The sequence below is a fragment of the Triticum dicoccoides genome, chromosome 4A (assembly GCF_002162155.2).
Source record: "Triticum dicoccoides isolate Atlit2015 ecotype Zavitan chromosome 4A, WEW_v2.0, whole genome shotgun sequence".
Classification (NCBI taxonomy): domain Eukaryota; kingdom Viridiplantae; phylum Streptophyta; class Magnoliopsida; order Poales; family Poaceae; genus Triticum; species Triticum dicoccoides.
Window position 1 is genome coordinate 682,942,685 of NC_041386.1, and position 7,377 is coordinate 682,950,061.

The following is a 7,377-nucleotide window of genomic DNA, read 5'->3' on the forward strand; positions in this document are numbered from 1 at the left end:
GCATAGATTATATCCATTGGGAGTGGAAGAACTGTCCATTTGCTTGGCAGGGCCAGTACAAGGAGCATATTAACGGGTGCACTGTTATATTAGAAGCGGTGGCATCGCAAGATCTTTGGATATGGCATTCTTTCTTTGGTATGGCAGGTTCTCACAATGATATCAATGTGCTGCAGCGTTCTCCAGTCTTTGCGAGGCTTGCAGAAGGCCACTCCCCACCTGTCAACTTTGAGATCAACGGCCACCAGTACAACAAGGGATACTATCTAGCAGATGGTATATATCCTCAGTGGTCAACTTTTGTTAAGACAATCTCGAAACCCAAAGGTGAGAAGAGAAAGAGATTTGCCCAAATGCAAGAGAGTGTTAGAAAGGATGTGGAACGTGCTTTTGGTGTGCTTCAATTCCGGTGAGGTATCGTTCGAAACCCTGCACTGTCATGGGATGAAAGGAAGCTTTGGGGGTGATGACTGCTTGTGTGATCATGCACAATATGATCGTCGAGGACGAGCGTGATGAGAGTATCTTCGATCAAGGATTTGATTATCAAGGTGAAAATATTGAGCCCCTGCACCAAGACCCGGCCACATTTGAACAGGTTGTCCAATTCCACCATGAGATGCGTGATTGCCACACTCATTTGAATCTTTAAAATGACTTGGTTGAGCACGTCTGAGATCACATTGGCAACCAATAGATGTATTGGTCCAATTTATGTTCAGTCAAGACAATTTTGATTTGGTTGTAAAACTATTTTATTAAAGACAATTTCAATTGGGTTGTAAAACTATTTTAATTTTCAGACAAATATTTGGGTTGGAAACTAATTTTGATGCAAATTTAGGCATTTTTTACCCTGACGGACAGGATGGGGCAAATGGATGCGGCCGCGCCCTGGGCGCACGGCCACCACATCTCAGGACAGACCCGGACTCGACCCCAAATCCCTACCCAAACGGACAAAAACCGGACAAAACGGACGTCCGTTTGGGATCGCGCGCTGGAGTTGGCCTTAGGTGCTAGGGCCCCTAGGAGTACACTGGTGGCACAACTGCAACTGTACTCTGTTGAATGGGCTTAGAATTCAAGGTCCACTGGTCCAGTCCAGTGCTTGTTCTGGTTTCGAAATGGGTTGTGCGTGACAGATGAACAGTGCACAGTTGACATGACCAGACCATGCGCTAGTGGGGCCAGATTCGAAAGTGACTTGTAGATAAATCATGCCCACACAGCTGTACCACACTAGTACGTGTCAGTGTTAACAAAAATCACGATCTCCTTTTTTTTGCGCTGGAAATTACGATCTCCTTAATTAAGATTGCCTTGTTCGGGTTGCTATTTGTATGGTAATTGCTTGAAAAACATTACTCCCTTCTTTGCGATTTATAGGGCATAATTTAGAAACATATCTAACAAAACTGGAATACTTTTGTAGTTTGCAAAATTGTTTAATTAGTATGCTCGTTTTTCTCAAAAGTTATTTTTACTGATGTACTTTTCTTCATTTTAAAATTCATGTCTTAGATTTATCTAAATATGGATGTATTTAGTATGTTTTAGTGTTAGATACATCGGTATCTAAATAAATTTAAGATAAGAATTTTAGGAGAGAGGGAGTATTAATTAAAATGCATGCATGCATGACTACTAATGCACCAAGCACTTCTAGTACATGTTATATTGGTGAGCCTTCTCTTGATAATTGCACGCAATGATTTACCGCCCCTCAAAATCTAAACATGTAATGATAACTATAGAATTGAGACTAATAAAATGAAAAATATTTGTTTAGATGAGCCAAATAATTTGGAAGGGAGGGAGTATTAGTATTTAGAAAATTCTCCACTGTGATTTTTATATATGAGATTATTTAATGAGTTTCTGTGTCATATAAAAAATGTTTGTAAATAAAAAATGCAGTTTTCCTACTTCCTGAAAAAAAAAATACATGAAAAACATCGGATCACTAACAAGTTCTTTTAATACAAACTACTCGGCCTCATTGTAAGCCCAAAAAAATCGTTAGTTAGACCCATGTTCAGTACAGGTGCAGTTCATCCTCCACGGTCGAACATCGGTCACCACATGGCAAAAACTAAGATAACAGATCACTAATTGAGCTGGATTGGTCTCTTAGGAAAATAATTGATTATGTCTTGTCAACGAGTTTGCAGTAGCGCATGGGGTACCGGCGGATGTGTGCAGAGGAAAACCGGTCAGTGGCATGTGCTAGTCTAGATTCGCTAGCTACGAGCCTACGCAGAGCTGAATACACGGGCAATCAGCGTCTACAGGGGACAGTGTCCGGCAATACAGGGGAGGCTCTGATCCTGGAAGGATATGGACGATTTGGATAAAGTCCTGCATGGTTTGCAGCTCCAAAACCAAGGCATGACGTGGAGTTGTACTTTTGGATCACAATAACCCTGCCTGCACACACTTTGTACACATGCATGTGGATGTGGTTGCATCTCCTGTGAACAGTAGCTCACACGCACTACATGGTGGAATTCTAGCAAAAAAACTAATACGCACTAGATAAGGGAATGGAGGGAGTACTATTAACCATGCTCTATTAGCCAAACACCAAAGATAAAATTGCACAGTTGGCAATGCTCTGCCTGCTTTTGCTGATTGGTCATGCTAGTCTAGTCTGGCAGGGATGATGGGCGGAAGCCCACACCGACTGCAACGTCTTGTATATGACGTGCACCTGCACGTGCATACAGTGTCTCCGTCATGGCCTTTTCACTCCAGCCGCCTCGATAGAATAATTTGACAAATTTTCATTCATAACTTAACAAATTTTCATTTATAACTTAATAAAAAAACTTAAACTAAATCTAATCTAAAGGCCCATGCGACGGTGTAGTCGTCTTCGTTGCTCTGCGGCTCGTCCTTTGGGGCGCGGTTGCTGTCCTAGCCGTCGTAGTCGCCATAATACCACCCGCCTAGTCGTTTGCGGCGAGGTCGATGAAATTTCCCATGTGGAGACCGTAGGCTCTGTAGTAGGAACGAAGGGAGTAATAATTAATTATTTCTCTGTAGTAGCATATATATATATATATATATTAAAGGACAAAAGGTGCAAGCAAAAACACAAGGCTGGCTTCTTGCCCGCTCGCTAGCTAGCATCCAATGCAAACCTGCTGCCGCCGCTCGATCTTGTCAGCTCTGTGCAAACATAGGCTATAGCCTATAGGCTGTAGCGTGCTCCCTCAGCCTGCCAGCCTTTTGCATTGATGAACATGAGCCCATCCATTTGATGTTGCAATGCTCGTCCTCCCTGACTCAAATGGAAAGTAACACGAGCAACACTGGCCTAGACTCAGTCACGAGACACTATTCCCATGTGTTTCCTTTGTAGTACTAGTGCGTATGTAGTACGTGTGTGTGCGCTTCACAAAACAAGACAAACTTTTTTTGCTGGGATAAACAAAACAAACTTGGCCTCATTTGAAACACATTTCCTTTTTCTCTTCTCTGACATTACCGGATTTATCTTGTACAAATCAGATAAAAGATAATATATCAAGTTTCACCTTAACAAATTCCTTATGTCAAAACAAGCATTTGGCCTCCCGGTTGGAGGGAGCCGCCCGCTTGCAATGCAGGATTTATTCTGGGATCTATGCATGCTAGGATTACATCAGTTGTGGAGGAGACGCCACTACAACACGGTAGAGCATATGAGGCATTCTAAAATGCCTCTAGAGCCATTCAGAGTGCCTCTAAACAGCTACGAAGGCATTCCTTAAAAATGCTACAGACTATCACGAAGGGAATTGTCAATCATGGCGTTTTGGGAAATGCCAAAACACCTTTGATGCTCTGACGGAGGCGTCGTCTAGAAACGCCTGGGATGTGCAAGTGGCGTGCCCAAAAGGATCAACGCTGGACCTAAGCTGCCCTTAGTTTCAGAAACAATATATTTTCTCGCACCACGTCGCACATCGGAGAATCAAACTCGCTTCCTCTAACTTCTAACATAAACCGCCCCAACTAGCTCGACTGTCTTATGTTTGTGTGTGAAGAGGGATGCCAACTGTTTTTTATTTCCTCTACACACTGTGTGCCACCGTCTTCATCGGCATCTTCAAGATCTCCGGCCGATCCATGCTGCTGCCATTAGAGCGTATACAACCGGACTTGGCTAATCTGACCCCTTTAACACCCGAGTCTGAGGCACGAGCAGCCCCCCACAAGCGGCGGCGGGTAATGGAGAGGGCGGCGACAAGGGAGGCACAGAACACACGCCGGTCATACGCGACCGCGACGGTCGATCCTGATGCCGCACTCCTCGCGTCGGTCCTCCGCCGTTCTCTCATGAAGGTGGAGACGGATGCACGGCGCCTCCGTCGCAAGAACGCAAAGGCACACTCCGACTCTCCCATCGAGTTGTTGTAACGCGAGGCAAGCAAGGAGGCGGCGGTGAAGGCGAAGGTGGCCCACCATGCCAAGGAGTAGGACCGTCTGCTCCGCAGGCTGTCCGACCGAAGCTGCAGCTCGGCCTCCGACTTGACGGGTGGTTCCACCTCCAGCTCCGACGACGACGCACCACTGCACACTGACGCCTACACAGAGGAGGGGCACAACTGCATCAATGACCGGAAGGGGAAGGGGTCGGCGAGGAAAAGGTGATTTCCTCTGCCCTTCCCCGTTCTGTTTATATTTTAGCTATGTTTTAAGTAATTTGCAGTATGGATTTGCACCGTCGGCCATTGAACTCCAATGAACTATGCCCCTGTTGTCCGGCAATGAAATGTTAATCCGATGAACTGCGTTTGTTGCGTCCGATGATCGTCTTTTACGTAGCGTTGCATCGATTGTATGGTTTAGACGTTTCAGATTTGAGGGACGCGGGTGTAGAAGTGTAGAAGTCACAAATGAGGCATGCTCGGTCAGTGCCCGCGGACGCGCCCTGGCGTTTGAGTGCCTGGATTTGCTATCTCCGGTTGTAGATGCTCTAAACGCCTCAAATTATTATCAAGTAGCAGGCGATTTATATGGAACGCCTCAAAATCTTGATCCATCTGATGCTTTCCTGAGAAATGCCTCCAAAGCTACTGCCAATCCGAGGCATTCTAAAAAAAGCGCCTCCAATGCTACCTCCAATCCGAGGCATTTTGAAAAAGTGCCTTCAAAGCTACATCCAACGAAGGCGTTTTTGAGATAATGCCTCTGTAAATTGAGTTTTCGAGGCATTTTCAGAAAATGCCCTTACAAAAATGCCTGCTATTAACATCTGTGTTGTAGTGCGTAAGCACGGAGCGTCTTGACCTGCCGCCCGTAACCATGGTAAAGAAATGCTTCATGACGGTGGTAAAGAGAAATTGAACCAAGATAAAAAAAAGTCTGCCCAATTTCTTGAGCTCTTCTTTCGTTAGTTATCAGTGGGAGATATCTGCAACATAGAATGAACAAATATTTTAAAGTGGAAATTATCTTAGAATGCTGCATATCACGTCAGTTTTCTGTGATATAATCTTATTTCTCAGAGGTAAATTTCTTCTACTTTGATTATTGAACATGCACGAGTGTCTTGTCATATTTTTATATGGAGATGGCACAACAGTACGCTTGAGAGAACCACATGTTTTTGAGGTGTGTTTGCACGATGAAACATAATCCTTGTCCATCACATGTGTTTGTATATTCATGGTGTAGGAGCTGCCCATCACATGTGCACTCATCGTGTTCATCTGAACATTATCTAATGGTCCACAACTCAGTGAAGCATCGTATCATATGAGGAGCCGGTACCACCAGATATTTTCTCTATATAAAGAGAAGGGCGAGGAGCTGCACAACAGCACAAGGCAGAAAGGAGAAGCGACCGCTGCATTCCGTGGAAGGTGTGTGCTCTTTCTCTCTCTCTCTCTGTGTGTGTGTGCAGCCATGAGCCGCGCTAGTTCTTGTGCCATCTAGGAAGAAGCTCTTTCCAGTCGATTGGTGTGGCCATACTACCGTTTTTGTGCCATGCTGTCAGATGTGACTTTGCTGTTCATATGTGCTGAATACGAGTGTTTGCTGTTCATATGTGCTGAATACGAGTGTTGAAGCAGGGATCTGATTACTATTTCAGTTATCATCTCAGATTTACATCGCTCCCTCCAAATGCATGCATTAGAAAGTAGAAGTAGAAAGCTCTGTTTGTTTTCTTTCATACTAGCTAGTTGTACTTTCAATCAAATTAGGAGCAGACTTTGAGTATGCAGCAGACGCTTGTCTTCTTTCTTTCACATATTTAACTGCATGCTACTTCTTTCTTAAATAGCTCCGGGTCTCCATTCCCTAGGTTAACTTGATTTATTCCTACATGGGAAAAAGAAGATTGTTCTACTTCTACCTACAAATAAATAAATTCATATTTTTTTCAGGTCTTGAGAAGACTCTCACAGAGCAGGGAGGTTGCCCAATGCCCAGAGAAGTTGACTACGAACAAGGGCATTTGGCTGCCGGGTCGGTCAGCCAGCCTCTTCTCCACCGTCACCGGCGACAGCTTAGCCCGACTACAGACGTGGTACGCTCTTCCTCCTCTTCTGTTCTTCCCCTTTTCTCTGGGCACATGGTCATTGAGTAAAATCTGAGTAGATTAGGCCATAAATTGGATTACGAGCACAGTTTAGTCAAGAAAATGCTTCGGGGCCAATGTTCATTCAATTCTTCAGATAAACAGGGCATGTATTCAGTTTTTTTCTCATAAGGAGAGCAGATTTTCATCACTTGCACTTACACAGAGTTAATGTAAACGTTTTGCACAATAACGTAGCATGTATCTTCAGTTTTTGCACTTAAAAAAGCCAATCTTCAGTTTGTGCACTTCAAAATATTATAAACTTTGTTTCTGCACTGAATATGATCAAATGTTTAGTTTTTTCAATTAAAAGAACGTAACGTTCGGACTTAAATATGGGCATATATTTAGTTTTTGCACTGTATAGGAATATATGTTCATTTTCTTCTAGTTTTGACAGAGTGCAAGGGTTTAGTTTTTGCACTGTGTTTGATGTGTTCTTCCACCTGTAGAGAAGATTTTCACACGTGTAAAAGTTTTTTTTTTCGAGTATATTTTCAGTTAAAACAGAGTGAAGGTTCAGTTATTTGCTGCCATGGTGGTTTCTTCAATCAAATAATCTTTTCATTCCTGCTTTGGCGATTTATTATTTCTAAAAAAAGAGAGAGCTAGGATCTTACTAACAGCTATTTCGCCGCACGAGCAAGGTTAGCACATGATGACAACTAAAACATGGTCTCTGCAGCGCTCCCGATTCAGATCAGGGGTTGCGAATGATGCATCCGTCTAGGGGAACCTTTGATGCTATACTCACTTTCCTCCCGCATCATCTGTCATCTTTGTTTTCTTACAGAAGAATT

At 43.7% G+C, this 7,377-nt stretch overlaps 1 long non-coding RNA gene across 1 annotated transcript in view; it reads left to right on the forward strand.

Annotated features, from left to right (window-relative positions):
• The first annotated feature begins 5,796 nt into the window (after window positions 1–5,796).
• Window positions 5,797–7,377, forward strand: part of LOC119289721 — a 3,019-nt gene continuing 1,438 nt past the window's right edge. The window contains exons 1-2 of the long non-coding RNA XR_005141593.1: window positions 5,797–5,855; window positions 6,381–6,523. This is a non-coding gene — a long non-coding RNA (uncharacterized LOC119289721). The remainder of the gene's footprint in view (window positions 5,856–6,380; window positions 6,524–7,377) is intronic.